We start from the raw sequence: 19,967 nt of genomic DNA, 5'->3' as shown, positions 1-19,967 counted from the left end.
CAGAAGGAAAGCGAACAAGATGGGGGGGAAAGGCTGGAGCAACACAGCCTGAAGCTCCCGTCCTGATTGGTCCCGTTAGCAGCACCGCACCGATTGGTTAGCCTTCTCCACACTCCCCTCTTACCTCCCCTCTCATCTCAGCAGGGGGCTTCCCAGTCGTCAAGGCCCTCAAAGCCCCCCGCCTGCCTGGCTGACATGCTGAATGCATAATCCGCATCAGGCAGGACGCGGGTGCGCCTCCGCAAACACCTTCCGTGCATCCTGATCATGTAAACCTGCTTTACCCTGAAAAAGAAGGTCGGCCAGAACGCGGGAAACGGAGATGGCCGTGCAGCCTCGCTCAAATTGCCCTCTTCGTCATCACAGCTCCCATTACAGACAATTTCTAACGCCGTCATGGCCGCTCACCTGTGACTCATGCTTGATTGGTAATTGCCCGAAAATTGATCGCAGAGATCAAGAGTCTCGATACTTGGGTGGTGAACAGCTGCAATCGGTTTCCAGTCAAGCTATGCGGTTTTCTGAAGAACCCCCTCAATTAACTGTGTACTGTACTGTACTGTACACTACTGTACTCTACTGTACTCTACCGTACTGGTGAGTGGAATCAAGACTTCACAGCACACATTTGCAATGTTTATCATGTCTGTGAACGACTCACGCTGTCGTCATGCGGGTTCCATGGACCACCAAGGAAGGACATGCTTGTTTAGGTTTGACTCTTGTTTATTTTTTCAAATAAAGAAAGTCTTTTGCGCCGTCTTCCCTCTTCAGCTGGCTGCGTCTTCGTCGCCGTCTTGCTCGCTGTCGCTCGTGCGCTGCAGGTGCTGCAGGTTCTCCAACTCCTTCCTCCTTGTTCTCTCCTCCTTCTCCCCTTTCATACATTGAGAGGAGATACGTTAGTTGTTTACCGGTGCGCGATCCACGCATCTGAACTCGATTGTGGCGTCGCTCCCGGCACGCCCCGCCTCTCCGTTCGGTCGACGTCCCCGCCTCCTCGCCGCCATCTTGGGCCGGGCTCCGGCAAGTCCTGCACCGCCTCTCCACAATGTCAATGCAGGACTGCCGTACTTTGAAACTTGGCATCTGTTATCAAGCAGAACACTTTTATAAGGACCGGCTACCCAAGGACGAGTCAAAGATCCCCAAAAGCGCTTGTGTTTTTGAGACCCTTCCGTAACAAAAACACTAGTCAAAGATCCTCCATATGAGAGGAGTGTGCCACTGTTTTTAAGTTCCTGCTACACAAATAGTCAAATGTCTTTACTATAACAAGAGTGCTCCACAGTTTTTAAGTACCTGTAGTCATAGATCCTCCACTTAACATTAGTCCTCTGCTGTTTTTAAGGACCTAGCACAAAAATAACTCGTCGAAAATTCCCCAAAATAACAGTGGTTTGCTTTTTTTGAGGACCTACAACAAAAAAGATTAGTCAAAGATAATCAAAGTATGATCAAATATTAAAGGACCTAAAAGTAACAGGAGCAAGCTGCTGTTTTCAAAAACCTACTACAAAAAACTAGTCAAAGATCCTTAAAGTAACTGATGTAATCTGCTGTTTTTTAAAAACCTATTACAAAAAACTAGTCCATCCATCCATCCATCCATCTTCTTCCGCTTATCCGAGGTCGGGTCGCGGGGGCAGCAGCCTAAGCAGGGAAGCCCAGACTTCCCTCTCCCCAGCCACTTCGTCTAGCTCTTCCCGGGGGATCCCGAGGCGTTCCCAGGCCAGCTGGGAGACATAGTCTTCCCAACGTGTCCTGGGTCTTCCCCGTGGCCTCCTACCGGTTGGACGTGCCCTAAACACCTCCCTAGGGAGGCGTTCGGGTGGCATCCTGACCAGATGCCAGAACCACCTCATCTGGCTCCTCTCGATGTGAAGGAGCAGCGGCTTTACTTTGAGTTCCTCCCGGATGGCAGAGCTTCTCACCCTATCTCTAAGGGAGAGACCCGCCACCCGGCGGAGGAAACTAATTTCGGCCGCTTGTACCGGTGATCTTATCCTTTCGGTCATGACCCAAAGCTCATGACCATAGGTGAGGATGGGAACATAGATCGACCGGTAAATTGAGAGCTTTGCCTTCCGGCTCAGCTCCTTCTTCACCACAACGGATTGGTACAACATCCGCATTACTGAAGACGCCGCACCGATCCGCCTGTCGATCTCACGATCCACTCTTCCCTCACTCGTGAACAAGACTCCTAGGTACTTGAACTCCTCCACTTGGGGCAGGGTCTCCTCCCCAACCCGGAGATGGCATTCCACCCTTTTCCGGGAGAGAACCATGGACTCGGATTTGGAGGTGCTGATTCTCATTCCGGCCGCTTCACACTCGGCTGCGAACTGATCCAGTGAGAGCTGAAGATCCCGGTCAGATGAAGCCATCAGGACCACATCATCTGCAAAAAGCAGAGACCTAATCCTGCAGCCACCAAACAGGAACCCCTCAACGCCTTGACTGCGCCTAGAAATTCTGTCCATAAAAGTTATGAACAGAATGGGTGACAAAGGACAGCCTTGGCAGAGTCCAACCCTCACTGGAAACGTGGCCGACTTACTGCCGGCAATGCGGACCAAGCTCTGGCACTGATCATACAGGGAGCGGACCGCCACAATAAGACAGTCCGATACCCCATACTCTCTGAGCACTCCCCACAGGACTTCCCGAGGGACACGGTCCAATGCCTTCTCCAAGTCCACAAAGCACATGTAGACTGGTTGGGCAAACCCCCATGCACCCTCAAGAACCCTGCCGAGAGTATAGAGCTGGTCCACAGTTCCACGACCAGGATGAAAACCACACTGTTCCTCCTGGATCCGAGGTTCGACTATCCTGAATAAACCTTACCGGGAAGGCTGATCCTTAAAGTAACTGATGTAATCTGCTGTTTTTTAAAAACCTACAACAAAAAAGTAGTCAAAGATCGTCAAAGTGACAAGAGCAACCCGCTGTTTTTAAGAACGTACTGCAAAAACTAGTCAAAGATCCTCAAAGTAACAAGAACAATCAGCTGTTGTTAAGAACGTATGACAAAAACTAGTCAAAGAATCCATAAAGTAACAGGAGCACTCTGCTGTTTTTAAGAATATACTACAAATATATTCAATTTGACTGTTAATAAAAATACTAGTCAAAGATCCTTTACAGAATACGACAAGAAGGCTGTGCTGTTTTTAAGCACCTGCTGCAAAAGGTCAGTCGAAGATCCGTTCTGCAGTTTTTAGGCGTATGCAGCAAAGGTGGCTCTCTTCTCTGCCTTGTGTCATTTCCCCAGCTCCACGGGCGTGTTGCGTCATGTCGCTCTGCTGCAAACAACTCCAAACTTACAAGAGCAGCCGACATTAAAGGCGGGAAGTTCTCCAAAGGAAAGAAAAAACATTTGAGTCTGAAAAAGGCAAAATCAAATGTGTGCAGAATGAGTGCAATGGCGGGAGTTACATCATCAGTACCAGAAACGTCTGTCTCTCAGCCAGTTTGGGGGCGAGGGGCCCTTGGGGGCCGCGAGGACGACTAATGCAAGGTGACAGTTTGTGTCGTCTCATCTGCAGATATTTGATCAACTTGGATTATTGCACTGATTGCTCTCTAGTAATGAAGCACGTGCAGCGAGTCATGACTTCCTGTCGTTGGTCCTCGGAGGATGATGTCATTTTTCAGCACGACAGGAAGGAATAACAAGGGTCATTTCATTAGGGACACTAATGAGCCCCAATGTGGAACCACATCAAGTAATTTAGAGTGGTGGTCAAAAGTTTACATACACTTAATGTCATTATTGTATTGAGTTTCAAATCATTTCCACAACTCTTATTTTTTGTGATGTAGTGATTGGAGCACATACTTGTTGCTCACAAAAAACATTCATGAAGTGTTGGTTCTTTTATGAATTTATTATGGCTCTACTGAAAATGTGAGGGTCAAAAGTATACATACAACAATGTTAATATTTGCTTATTCACTGCAATAAGGTGCTTTTGGTAGCCATCCACAAGCTTCTGCTTACATTTTTGACCACTAAATTGCTGCAGTTCAGCTAAATGTGTTGCTTTTCTGACATGGACTTGTTTCTTCAGCATTGTCCACACGTTTAAGTCAGGACTTTGGGAAGGCCATTCTAAAACCTTCATTCTAGCCTGATTTAGCCATTTCTTTACCACTTTTGAGGTGTGTTTGGGGTCATTGTCCTGTTGGAACACCCAATTGCGCCCAAGACCCAATTTTGGCAAGGCTATTCTAAAACAATAATTTTAGCCTGTGTCAGGTGTAAGCACTAAACTATCTATTAAACAAAACAAGAAGCAATGAATCAGGCAGAGCCAGATATCAATTTTGCTCATGAGGAGAACGAATGGAGCTGCACACTCAGTTACACTCTCCCCCCACGCTCTGAGGAACAGCCCCCCCCCCCCACCCCCCATTTCATTCAGGAGTTCCCTCGCTGAGGTTGCCTCTAAAGGGAGGGGTCACATATTATGCAAGCATCTCAGTAGACACAATATGTGATTATTCAGAAGGAAATGGGCTAAGCCTTGTGATTTCGCCCTGTCTCTGCTTTATCTGCCCGGTGTTGCCTTATCTTCGTTGAGGCACTTGAGGTCCGTCCTTGGCTGTTAGCAAGCTGAAAAACAGAAACAGCTGTGGCGAGGCAACTCCTAACTTACAGTGGAAGATAACAAATGATGTGTCTTTGCACGAACATAGTTGTGTGATAACTTATATATTATTATTATAACACCTAATTTAGCCATTCCTTTACCACTTTTGATGTGTGTTTGGGGTCATTGTCCTGTTGGAACACCCAACTGCGCCCAAGACCCAACCTCCGGGCTGATGATTTTAGTTTGTCCTGAACAATTTGGATGTAATCCTCCTTTTTCATTGTCCCATTTATTCTCTGTAAAGCAGCAGTTCCATTGGCAGCAAAACAGGCCCAGAGCATAATACTACCACCACCATGCTTGACGGTAGGCCTGGTGTTCCCGTTATTAAAGGCCTGACCTTTTCTCCTCCGAATATATTGCTGGGTATTGTGGCCTAACAGCTCCATTTTATTTTCATCTCACCAAAGAACTTTCCTCCAGAAGGTCTTATCTTTGTCCATTTGATGTCAGATGAAGCAAAGACTATGTATGCTAAGCTATGTATACTAAGTATGCTACCTTCCTAACAGTTACCATGATAACAAGATAACATCAGGAAACTAAATATTTGACTCCAAGGTGTTTTTTTGTTTTTTTTAATGAACTAAAGCGTTAGCATGCTAATGCTAACATGTTTACAGTTAGCATGCTATCAAAATAAAATCAAGAAACAAAATACCTGATTCTTAAATTTTTACATACATAATTACCTTAAAAAGTTAGCTTGGTAGAAAGATAGCATCAAAAAGTAAGATATAGGACTTTTAGGTGGATACCTATGGAATTACCCAAAAAAATGAGCATGCTAACATGTTAACAAGTTGCCCGTGAGCGAGATAGCATCAGGAAACACAATATATGACTCTTAGGTGTATACAAGCACACTTAGCTTAAAAAGGTTAGCATGCTTACTTTAGCATGTTGATATGCTAATAGTCAGCATGCTCGTGAGCTGACTGTATCATGTTAACATGCTAATAGTTAGCATGCAAGCAATATAATTGAAGAATGCTACATGTGTACCATGTACTTAAATGTAGAATACATGTATATTTTTCACATGTGAATGATGCTGTATAATAGACTGTATTTATATTATTTACATGTAAATAATGCTGTACAATAGAGTGTATTTATATTATTCACATGGAAATAATGCTGTTAAATAGACTCTATTTATGTCATTTACATGTGAATAATGCTGTATAATAGACTGTATTTATATTATTTACATGTAAATAATGCTGTACAATAGACTGTATTTATATTATTCACATGTGAATAATGCTGTATAAGAGACTGTATTTATATTATTTACATGTAAATAATGCTGTACAATATACTGTATTTATATTATTCACATGTAAATAATGCTGTATAATAGACTGTAGTTATGTTATTCACATGTGAATAATGCTGTATAATAGACTGTATTTATATTATTCACATGTGAATAATGTTGTATAATAGTCTGTATTTATATTATTCACATGTGAATAATGCTGTATAATAGACTGTATTTATATTATTCACATGTGAATAATGCTGTATAAGAGACAGTATTTATATTATTTACATGTAAATAATGCTGTACAATAGACTGTATTTATATTACTCACATGTGAATAATGCTGTATAATAGACTGTATTTATATTATTCACATGTAAATAATGCTGTATAATAGACTGTATTTATATTATTCACATGTGAATAATGCTGTATAATAAACTGTATTTATATTATTCACGTGTGAATAATCCTGTATAATAGACTGTATTATTATTACTCACGTGTGAATAATGCTGTATAGTATTTATTGTGTATTGTGAGTAAACTGTGGTGCTGAATTTCCCCCGGGGATCAATAAAGTACTTTCTTTTCTATTCTATTCTATTTGTCCAGCATTCACACAATATCACTTACTTTAGACAAAATGTGTCATTTTTAATATTTGAGCAAGAGTCCATAATCTACATAATCCATTTTTTTACAGCCTGGACTTAGTTGATGGGTTGGTTATGGCCTGACACAGCTCCCCAAAAAAACGACACCATTAATTCAACAAGCCAATCAAATGCGGTTCCACGTCTATTTGAGCGCAATCGACTCCGACTGCTCGTTCTCCACACGTCCTGTCGGTGAAAATGACAGCTTGTCATTCTTTCATTTTCCAAGCGCGGTGGTCCTGGGGAAGCGGTCTCGATTAGCACTACAAGCGTGTGCTAAGGATGCTTGCACGCGGATTAGCAAACGCCAACGTCATCCAGTGGACCGCTGGAAAGGAAATAATTCCACCGTCAGCCGGCAAAGCATTAATGCTTTCGGCCTTTCCGTGCCTGATTGGTAGGCGGGGTCGTTAACATGTCAATCAAGAGGAGAAGGCGGCCAATGAATGTGTGAGCTGCAACCACAGAGACACTTGATGTGGTTGAAATCATTAAGTACTAAGTTGCTAGCGGAAGTGGGCCAAGTATTTACTCAGTTACAAGTATATTTTTAGATATATTGTACTGTGGTGGACACCTATCCTCCACATCAAAAATATGTATATATCGGACTCTCTAAAGTGCAACTCCATCAACTTCAGAATGGTGGTTGACTTCCAGTTAGTTGTATGATTTATGCGTAAAACATAACTACAAAAGCAGTAAAGTTTGCACGTTGTGTAAATGGTAGATAAAAAGAGAATACAATGATTTGCAAATACTTTTCAACTTATATTCAATTAAATAGACTGCAAAGACAAGATACTTAATGTTCACACTGAGAAACTTATTTTTTTTTTGTGCAAATAATCATGGATTTAGATTTTAATGGCAGCAACACATTGCAAAAAAGTTGTCACAGGGGCATTTTTACCAGTGTGTTACATGGCCTTTCCTTTTAACAACACTCAGTAAAGGTTTGGGAACTGAGGAGACACATTTTTGAAGTTTTTCAGGTGGAATTATTTCCCATTCTTGCTTGATGTACAGCTTAAGTTGTTCAACAGTCTGGGGTCTCTGTTGTGCTATATCCGGCTTCATATTGCACCACACTTTTTTAATGGGAGACAGGTCTGGACTACAGGCAGGCCAGTCTAGAAACCACACTCTTTTACTATGAAGCCACACTGTTGTAACACGTGCAGAATCTGGCTTGGCATTGTTTTGCTGAAATAAGCAGGGGCGTCTATGATAACGTTGCTTAGATGGCAACATATGTTGCTCCAAAAGCTGTATGTACCTTTCAGCATCAATGGTGCCTTCACAGATGTGTAAGTTACCCATGCATTGGCCACTAATACACCTCCTTACCATCGCACATGCAGCATTTTACACTATGGGCCTTGAAAAATCCGGATGGTTCTTTTCCTCTTTGGTCCGAAGGACACAACGTCCATAATTTCCAACAACAATTTGAAATGTGGACACTTTTCTACTTTGCATCAGTTCATCTTATATGAGCTCGGGGCCAGCGAAGCCAGCGGCGTTTCTGGGTGTTGTTGATAAATGGCTTTGGCTTTGCATAGTAGTTTTAACTTGCACTTACAGATGGAGCGTCAAACTGTAGTTACTGACAGTGGTTTTCTGAAGTGTTCCTAAGCCCATGTTTGAGTTTGAGTTTATTTAGAACATGCAAGCTTTTCTCTCTGGCACTCATTGAGGGTGGACGCTCCCCTTTCCTCTCCCTTATCTCTCCTGCTAGCTTCTTTGTTTTGTCTTGTCTTAACTTTCTTGTTGCCTCTTTTTTGCACTGCTCTCCAAATCTAAACATTTGATCTATTTAACCGGCCTCAACAAAATTGACAAGATCTTGGGTTTGGGGGAACCTGTTGTCGTGACGAAGCGGTTGTTGCTGGACACACGACGGACTCTTGGGAGAAGGAGGGCCGCGTGCCTGGCGATCCTTTTCTGTCGAGGACGTGAAGATATCCACCTATTTGGAATTATGACAACAGGACATCTGCTGATTGGAGTAAGCGTTGCTCTGGTTTCTCGACAAATTGGAAGTTGCTGGCAGTCTTCAAAGTACCCCAAAGCTGCCACAAATGATTGGAGGATGCGGGAAGAACTGTGGATTACATCAAACTGTCTACCCCGCAAGTTTTGAGGACCAGTCATAGACAATTTTAGAGTGAAAAGCAAATTTCATTTTCACTCGCATACAAATTGTAACTTGGATTGTTTCCCTGGCTTCAAAACTCTCCCAAAGATTGCTGCAACGAAGAGAGAACAAACTCCCTTTTTTGTCTCTCATGGACACACACCTGTTGTGAACTTTGGACAAGCGGCGGAAAATACATCAAGGCCGCGGAACAGAGACACACTATGGGCTTATACACACACATCCACAAAAAAATATACGCCTCACATACACCCTCCTGTTCCCTAATCCAACGCCCTCGACGCAAATCCCGTAGGGGTGATGAATGGATGGTCAGCGCCTGAGAGCTGCGACCTACCACCATGACCTTGAACTACCTTCCCTCTGTTGCTAGATATCTGGAGATGTATGTTGTAATATGTATATGTGCTTTGCTATGGAAGTTTTTTCCCACTTTGAACTGGGCCCACTTAGGAGCCCAGTCTGGATTGTATTTTTTTACTCATCCTTCCCCAGAGTTGACCTTTTTCCCATCTTTTACGGGGCGCCTTATGGCGACCCATCAGTGTTCTTATTCTGTAACCCTGTACACTGTTTGTTTGTCTCATCTTGAACAGGTTTGTGCTGAAAACAAAAGTTTTGTTGTACTTGTTGCAATGACAATAAAGACCTACCTACCTACAACATGATACATCACACATGCATGCATACAACATGATACATCACACATACATGCATACAACATGATACATCACACATGCATGCATACAACATGATACATCACACATACATGCATACAACATGATACATCACACATGCATGCATACAACATGATACATCACACATGCATGCATACAACATGATACATCACACATGCATGCATACAACATGATACATCACACATGCATGCATACAACATGATACATCACACATGCATGCATACAACATGATACATCACTCATGCATGCATACAACATGATACATCATACATGCACGCATACAACATGATACATCACACATGCATGTATACAACATGATACATCACTCATGAATGCATACAACATGATACATCACACATGCATGCATACAACATGATACATCACACATGCATGCATACAACATGATACATCACACATGCATGTATACAACATGATACATCAAACATGCATGCATACAACATGATACATCACACATGCATGCATACAACATGATACATCACACATACATGCATACAACATGATACATCACACATGCATGCATACAACATGATACATCACACATGCATGCATGCATACAACATGATACATCACACATGGAAACATACAATATGATACATCACACATGCATGCATACAACATGATACATCACACATGCATGCATACAACATGATACATCACACATGCATGTATACAACATGATACATCACACATGCATGCATACGACATGATACATCACACATGCATGCATACAACATGATACATCACACATGCATGCATACAACATGATACATCACACATGCATGCATACAACATGATACATCACACATGCATGCATACAACATGATACATCACACATGCATGCATACAACATGATACATCACACATGCATGCATACAACATGATACATCACACATGCATGCATACGACATGATACATCACACATGGATGCATACGACATGATACATCACACGTGCATGCATACGACATGATACATCACACATGCATTCATACAACATGATACATCACACATGCATGCATACAACATGATACATCACACATGCATGCATACGACATGATACATCACACATGCATGCATACAACATGATACATCACACATACATGCATACAACATGATACATCACACATGCATGCATACAACATGATACATCACACATGCATGCATACAACATGATACATCACACATGCATGCTTACAACATGATACATCACACATGCATGCATACAACATGATACATCACACATGCATGCATACAACATGATACATCACACATACATGCATACAACATGATACATCACACATGCATGCATACAACATGATACATCACACATGCATGCATACAACATGATACATCACACATACATGCATACAACATGATACATCACACATACATTCATACAACATGATACATCACACATGCATGCATACAACATGATACATCACACATGCCTGCATACAACATGATACATCACACATGCATGCATACAACATGATACATCACACATGCATGCATACAACATGATACATCACACATACATGCATACAACATGATACATCCCACATGCATGCATACAACATGATACATCACACATACATGCATACAACATGATACATCACACATGCATGCATACAACATGATACATCACACATGCATGCATACAACATGATACATCACACATGCATGCATACAACATGATACATCACACATGCATGCATACAACATGATACATCACACATACATGCATACAACATGATACATCACACATGCATGCATACAACATGATACATCACACATGCATGCATGCATACAACATGATACATCACACATGGAAACATACAATATGATACATCACACATGCATGCATACAACATGATACATCACACATGCATGCATACAACATGATACATCACACATGCATGTATACAACATGATACATCACACATGCATGCATACGACATGATACATCACACATGCATGCATACAACATGATACATCACACATGCATGCATACAACATGATACATCACACATGCATGTATACAATATGATACATCACACATGCATGCATACAACATGATACATCACACATGCATGCATACAACATGATACATCACACATGCATGTATACAACATGATACATCACACATGCATGCATACAACATGATACATCACACATGCATGCATACAACATGATACATCACACATGCATGCATACAACATGATACATCACACATGCATGCATACGACATGATACATCACACATGGATGCATACGACATGATACATCACACGTGCATGCATACGACATGATACATCACACATGCATTCATACAACATGATACATCACACATGCATGCATACAACATGATACATCACACATGCATGCATACGACATGATACATCACACATGCATGCATACAACATGATACATCACACATACATGCATACAACATGATACATCACACATGCATGCATACAACATGATACATCACACATGCATGCATACAACATGATACATCACACATGCATGCTTACAACATGATACATCACACATGCATGCATACAACATGATACATCACACATGCATGCATACAACATGATACATCACACATACATGCATACAACATGATACATCACACATGCATGCATACAACATGATACATCACACATGCATGCATACAACATGATACATCACACATACATGCATACAACATGATACATCACACATACATTCATACAACATGATACATCACACATGCATGCATACAACATGATACATCACACATGCCTGCATACAACATGATACATCACACATACATGCATACAACATGATACATCACACATGCATGCATACAACATGATACATCACACATACATGCATACAACATGATACATCACACATGCAGGCATACAACATGATACATCACACATACATGCATACAACATGATACATCACTCATGCATGCATACAACATGATACATCACACATACATGCATACAACATGATACATCACACATACATGCATACAACATGATACATCACACATGCATGCATACAACATGATACATCACACATACATGCATACAACATGATACATCACACATGGAAACATACAACATGATACATCATAATTTCCAGTTTCTCTACTCAACATGTTGGAAATAGAGCAAGAAGAAGCAGAGGTTATTTAATCCTACCCCTTTTCTTTTACATAACAGTTGTTTAAACTTGCTTTCATTTACTGTTCTTAATTTATTCACAATTCATTCCATAAATAATAACAATAAACATAAATGAATAAAAAATAATTGGTGAAGTAAGTTACATTTCATATGGTGAGATGAGTCTGATTATTTTGAGGATGAAAGAATGGGTGGATGAAATAAATTCAGAATATTTATCATGGTTCTTCTTCTTTGTACTTTGTAAACACTTTAAGTTTGAAGAGTTTCTTGAAGTGGATCATATTAGTACATTGTTTGATTTCTTTGCTTAATCCATTCCATCATTTAATTCCACATACTGATATACTGAAGGTCTTAAGTGTTGGACCTGCATACAAATGTTTTAAATTTAATTTTTCTCTAAGATTACATTTCTCCTCTTTTGTTGATATATATATATATATATATATATATATATATATATATATATATATATATATATATATATATATATATATATATTCTAAATAACGAGTCATGTTAGCTTTCCAGAAAGCTAAGAACAGGGGCAGAGTTCTTCCTTCACTTTAACTGTTTTTGAGAACCAGCATCCTCTGTAGTAAACATTTGTTTTTAGTCGAATATTTTGTCAGATTTACAAGGATATACAACAACAAATGTTCATGTCAAAGTTTTGAATTGATTACAGGGGCAGAGCTGGTGTCGCACTTCTATATTGGCATGGTTGAAGTAGACGTTCATAGAAATATTGCACATTGTTTTTGGGAGCAAACCTGAACATTTTTGTATTGTGAAAAGGTGCAAACCATTACCTTGGAGACCAATAATTAGCCCCACGGGCTACTTTGGTGCAGATTGTAACTTTGGGAACTGACGCGGACTCCCACTGTATTCCTTTCTCTGACAGCCAGCTGAGTGGCCTTGATAGCCCTCGTTAGCCGTGTCAGAAGCAACCCTGCCAACAGTTCCTCGGCTTCACGGCTAATGAGGATCGAGTCGGATCCCCTCAGCCACCAGCAAAATGTCCATTTTTAGGATTAAGAGCTATAGTTTGCGTTACCAGCACCTCTTTGGACCCTGTGGACGGAGGAGACAGTTAGCTCAGAATCCCATGGGGTTTGTTAGTGTAGATTGTTCCTCTTGTTCTACATACCTTTGTTTCCTGATAGTGCACAGTCAGGGCAGGACGTTTCCATCTGCTCTGCTTCCGGGGAGTACCGGGCCAGACACGGTTGGAGCGTAAAACATCATCCAGGCTTTCATCAGAATCACAATTAGAAATACTTTATTCATCTCCGAGAGGGAAATTAAGATTTTCAGCACAATCCCATTCAAGAGCAGACAAACATTACAGGGAGACAGAAAAGGATTGCTGACAGGTCTGCCAACTTCCGGCGCCCCTTACAAAAAAGATGAAATACAGGTAAACAGCAATGTGTGTAAGAGGGAAACATTAAAAAAGAACACAAAGGACATTAAATATATTAAAAGAGCAGAACTGATGCAACCAGCCAGTTCTACATACAGCTACAACAACAAAAACAAACAAACATAAATACAGTGGTGGCCTCTGCGGTGTTCCACGCCATCGTCTGCTGGGTTGGGGGGAGCATGGCCAGAGACAGGAGCAGACCCAACTAAGCCCACCAACTCTCGGCCAGTGTCCAGTCCGCATGGATGAGCGAAGATGCGTCTAAAAAGACTGCGGGCTACAGAGCGTTTTCTTTTGGGGCTCCAGTACTCTGGAATGTAACAGTTAGAGATGCTACCTCAGTAGAAGCATTTAAGTCCCATCTTAAAACTCAGTTGTATGCTCTAGCCTTTAAATGTAGCCCTTTTTAGACCAGGTGATCTGCCATTTCTTTTCTGCTCTGCCCCCCTCTCCTTCATGGAGGGGGGGGGGGGGGGGGGGCACAAGTCCGGTGGCCACGGATGAAGCGCTGGCTGTCGAGAGTCGAGTGCTCTGCTCGCCTGTGCATCGGTAGGGGACATCTCTGCGCTGCTGACCTGTCTCCGCTCGGGATGGTCTCCTGCTGGCCCAACTATGGACTGGACTCACACTATTATGTTAGATCTACTATGGACTGGACTCTTACACTATTATGTTAGATCTACTATGGACTGGACTCTCACACTATTATGTTAGAACCACTATGGACTGGACTCTCACACTATTATGTTAGATGCACTATGGACTGGACTCTCACACTATTATGTTAGATGCACTATGGACTGGACTCTCACACTATTATGTTAGATCTACTATGGACTGGACTCTCACACTATTATGTTAGAACCACTATGGACTGGACTCTCACACTATTATGTTAGATGCACTATGGACTGGACTCTCACACTATTATGTTAGATCCACAATGGACTGGACTCTCACACTATTATGCTAGATCCACTATGGACTGGACTCTCACACTATTATGTTAGAACCACTATGGACTGGACTCTCACACTATTATGTTAGATCCACTATGGACTGGACTCTCACACTATTATGTTAGATCCACTATGGACTGGACTGTCACACTATTATGTTAGATCCACTATGGACTGGACTCTCACACTATTATGCTAGATCCACTATGGACTGGACTCTCACACTATTATGTTAGAACCACTATGGACTGGACTCTCACACTATTATGCTAGATCCACTATGGACTGGACTCTCACACTATTATGTTAGAACCACTATGGACTGGACTCTCACACTATTATGTTAGAACCACTATGGACTGGACTCTCACACTATTATGTTAGAACCACTATGGACTGGACTCTCACACTATTATGTTAGACCCACTATGGACTGGACTCTCACACTATTATGTTAGATCCACTATGGACTGGACTCTCACACTATTATGCTAGATCCACTATGGACTGGACTCTCACACTATTATGTTAGAACCACTATGGACTGGACTCTCACACTATTATGTTAGAACCACTATGGACTGGACTCTCACACTATTATGTTAGATCCACTATGGACTGGACTCTCACACTATTATGTTAGATCCACTATGGACTGGACTCTCACACTATTATGTTAGAACCACTATGGACTGGATTCTCACACTATTATGTTAGAACCACTATGGACTGGACTCTCACTATTATGTTAGATCCACTATGGACTGGACTGTCACACTATTATGTTAGATCCACTATGGACTGGACTCTCACACTATTATGTTAGATCCACTATGGACTGGACTCTCACACTATTATGTTAGAACCACTATGGACTGGACTCTCACACTATTATGCTAGATCCACTATGGACTGGACTCTCACACTATTATGTTAGAACCACTATGGACTGGACTCTCACACTATTATGTTAGAACCACTATGGACTGGACTCTCACACTATTATGTTAGATCCACTATGGACTGGACTCTCACACTATTATGCTAGATCCACTATGGACTGGACTCTCACACTATTATGTTAGAACCACTATGGACTGGACTCTCACACTATTATGTTAGATCCACTGTGGACTGGACTTTCACACTATTATGTTAGATCCACTATGGACTGGACTCTCACACTATTATGTTAGAACCACTATGGACTGGATTCTCACACTATTATGTTAGAACCACTATGGACTGGACTCTCACTATTATGTTAGATCCACTATGGACTGGACTCTCACACTATTATGTTAGATCAACTATGGACTGGACTCTCACAGTATTATGTTAGATCCACTATGGACTGGATTCTCACAATATTTTGGTTGATCCACTCGATGTCCATTGCACCGGTCGCCCAGGGGGTCCCCACATCTGCGGTCCACTCCAAGGTTTCTCATTATCCCATTGGGTTTAGATTTTCCTTGCCCTGATGTTGGATCTGAGCCGAGGATGTCGTTGTGGCTTGTGCAGCCCTTTGAGACACTCTGGATTTAGGGCTAGATAAATAAACTTTGACTGACTGATATGGAGACCGAGGTGTTCGATACATTCTCATTCAGCCGAGACACACCCGGCACCAGCTCTGCGGCCCCGTCTCTTCATTCGCATCTCCTCCAGTCTCTCCAGGCGGACTCTGGCGTGGCAGAGACCCAGCAGCTGGTCTCTGTGGCCAAAAGGCTGCTGGGAGGTAGATCCAAAAGTTCACAAAAAAAAGCACCGCCGAAGTCAAGAAAGTGCCAACCCTTGTCACTTAGTCCCAAAGGGTCCTGGACCAAAAGTAAAAAAAGACATGAAAACAAGAGGAGAAACATCAGGAACACGAAAGGATGATACAAGAGCACAGAGCCCCAAAAACCGAAGCAGTCCTCTCAAGATGGGATTATTAATTCCCCGCTGTGGACTACACGTGACTGAGCAGCTCCTCGGAGTTCTCACCGAGATGAGAAAGGACGGACGAGGACTCGCTCAGTCGCAACTTACCCGGATTGAAAACGCTCTCTCTTTCCCTCTCCTCAAAGCCCCTGCCGAGGATGAATCACACTCCTCTGTCTTTGCCGCTGTAATTCCGGCGCCGCCCGACCAGCATTTACATTCTCCAACCTCTTTAGTCATTCCCATTTAAGACACTCGGAAGTACGTCCCTGAAGGAGCCTATTTGAGCTCTCAGCAGGATGGCGAAGAAGCGCATCGCCGCTGTAGGGTTTTGATGGCGAGACTTCCCGCTCTATATTCCCGACGTACGTAGGATCGCCCCTTTGAGGCCGCACGGCAAAGTCGAGGTTGTCACGGTGACATCTTATAAAACCATCTCTGAAGAACTCTGTATTGATGACTGACTTCACAACGTTGTGGCCATGGTAAGGTCTGGTAATCACTAAGTCTAAATGATATGATTTACCTGAGTTAGGCTGAGAAAGGAGCTGCCTGGATAACTACAAACGTTGTGTAAATGGGAAATAAAAAGAGAATACAATGATTTGCAAAACCTTTTCAACTTATATTCAATTGAATAGACTGCAAAGACAAGATACTTAACGTTCCGACTGGAAAACTTTGTTAAAATTTGCAAATATTAGCTCATTTGGAATTTGATGCCTACGACATATTTCAAAAAAGCTGGCAAAATTGGCAAAACAGACTGAGAAAGTTGAGGAATGCTCATCAAAGACTTATTAGGAACATCCCACAGGTGACCAGGCTAAATGGGAACAGGTGGGTGCCATGATTGGGTATAAAAGCAGCTTCCATGAAATGCTCACTCATTCACAAACAAGGATGGGTCGAGGGTCACCAATTTGTCAACAATTGCGTGAGCAAATTGCCCAAAAGTTTAAAAACAACATTTCTCCACCAGCTATCACAAGTATTTTAGGGATTTCACCATCTGCGGTCTGTAATATCATCAAATGGTTCAGAGAATCTGGAGAAATCACTGTACGTAAGCCATGATATTACGGACCTTCGATCCCTCAGGCGGTACTGCATCAAAAAGCAATATCCCTGTGTAAAGGATATCATCACATGGACTCAGGAACACTTCAGAAAACCACTGTCAGTAACTACAGTTTGATGCTACGTCTTTAAGTGCAAGTTAAAACCCTACTATGCAAAGCAAAAGGCATTTATCAACAACACCCATAAACGCTGCTTGCTTCGTTGAGGGAGTGATTCACAGTGGAAAGGTGTTCTGTGTTCTGACAAGTCCACATTTCAAATTGTTTTTGGAACCTATGGACGTTGTGAAAAGAACCATCCGGATTTTTCCAGGCGGAAAGTGTAAAATGCAGCATGTGTGATGGTATGGGGGTGTATTAGTGGCCAAGGCATGGGTAACTTACACATCTGTGAATTCACCATTATTAATGATAAATGGGTTTTACTTGTATAGCGCTTTTCTACCTTCAAGGTACTCAAAGCGCTCTAACACTACTTCCACATTTACCCATTCACACACACATTCACACACTGATGGAGGGAGCTGCCATGCAAGGCGCCAACCAGCACCCATCAGGAGCAAGGGTGAAGTGTCTTGCTCAGGACACAACGGACGTGACGAGGTTTGAACTAGGTGGGGATTGAACCAGGGACCCTCGGGTTGCGCACGGCCACTCTTCCACTGCGCCACGCCGTCAATGCTGAAAGGTACATACAGGATTTGGAGCAACATATGTTGCCATCCAAGCAGTGTTATCATGGACGCCCCTGCTTATTTCAGCAAGACTATGCCAAGCCATGTGTTACAACAGCGTGGCTTCATCGTAAAAGAGTGTGGGTACTAGACTGGCCTGCCTGTAGTCCAGACCTGTCTCCCATTGAAAGTTTGTGGCGCATAATGAAGCCTAAAATAGCACAACAGAGACCCCAGACTGTTGAACAACTTAAGCTGTACATCAAGCAAGAACGGGAAAGAATTCCACATCAAAAACGTGTTTCCTCAGTTCCTAAATCTTTACTGAGTGTTGTTAAAAGGAAGAAATGCTCTCAAAGTGAACATGAAATATCTTGTATTTGCAGTATATTCAATTGAATATAAGTTGTATTCTCTTTTTATTTACCATTTACACACTATGACAACTTCACTGCTTTTGGGGTTTGTACATGCTATGGCCAAAATGTGTGTATTTTTTTTAAAACTGCATTAGTTAGCCTTGTCACCATTCCCTCAATTTGTGCCGTTTAGTTGTGTTTACCAACACAACCATAAGGCAGTATAATGTCATAAGGTACATATGTGTAAACATGTACCTTATTAAAGGTTTACTGATCCGCTATCACAGGGGTCGGGAACCTTTTTGGCTGAGAGAGCCATGAAAGCCAAATATTTCAAAATGTATTTCAGTGAGAGCCATATACAGTGGGGCAAACAAGTATTTAGTCAGCCAGCGATTGTGCAAGTTCTCCCGCTTAAAATGATGACAGAGGTCTGTAATTTTCATCATAGGTACACTTCAACTGTGAGAGACAGAATGTGAAAAAAAAATCCAGGAATTCACAATGTAGGAATTTTAAAGAATTTATTTGTAAATTATGGTGGAAAATAAGTATTTGGTCAACCATTCAAAGCTCTCACTGATGGAAGGAGGTTTTGGCTCAAAATCTCACGATACATGGCCCCATTCATTCTTTCCTTAACACGGATCAATCGTCCTGTCCCCTTAGCAGAAAAACAGCCCCAAAGCATGATGTTTCCATCCCCATGCTTCACAGTAGGTATGGTGTTCTTGGGATGCAACTCAGTATTCTTCTTCCTCCAAACACGAGGAGTTGAGTTTATACCAAAATGGATACATGGATACATTTTGGTGACCGCAGGATTAGGTCTCTGCTTTTTGCAGATCATGTGGTCCTGATGGCTTCATCTGACCGGGAT

Source organism: Nerophis ophidion, linkage group LG29 (assembly GCF_033978795.1).
Source record: "Nerophis ophidion isolate RoL-2023_Sa linkage group LG29, RoL_Noph_v1.0, whole genome shotgun sequence".
In the NCBI taxonomy this organism is placed as follows: Eukaryota; Metazoa; Chordata; class Actinopteri; order Syngnathiformes; family Syngnathidae; genus Nerophis; species Nerophis ophidion.
Note: the sequence above shows the minus strand (reverse complement) of the source record.